Source organism: Trichechus manatus, unplaced genomic scaffold, assembly GCF_000243295.1.
Source record: "Trichechus manatus latirostris isolate Lorelei unplaced genomic scaffold, TriManLat1.0 scaffold00050, whole genome shotgun sequence".
Lineage (NCBI taxonomy): Eukaryota > Metazoa > Chordata > Mammalia > Sirenia > Trichechidae > Trichechus > Trichechus manatus.
The window spans coordinates 2,956,484-2,956,758 of record NW_004443986.1 but is presented as its reverse complement, the minus strand read 5'-3'; positions in this window follow the sequence as shown (position 1 = coordinate 2,956,758).

The following is a 275-nucleotide window of genomic DNA, read 5'->3' as shown; positions in this document are numbered from 1 at the left end:
CTCCTCGCTCTCTGTTCTCTGTCAGTTTTCTCACTCCATTTGGTGCTTGGCTGAGTTCTTTATCTCTTCATTTGATGTTTTAGGGTTTCAGGATTGTTGTTTTCTCTGTTCGGCTTAGTTTTTCGGATCTTTGCTTTGGAGGGATGGCGTGGTACTTCTGCCTAGAGCACCATTTTGCCGGAAGTCCCCTAACTGAACATCTTGATCAAACATTCTATTGAAGAATCCTGATCAAAAGGCGGGAAATGCAGAACAAAATTTAAAATTATCATGGA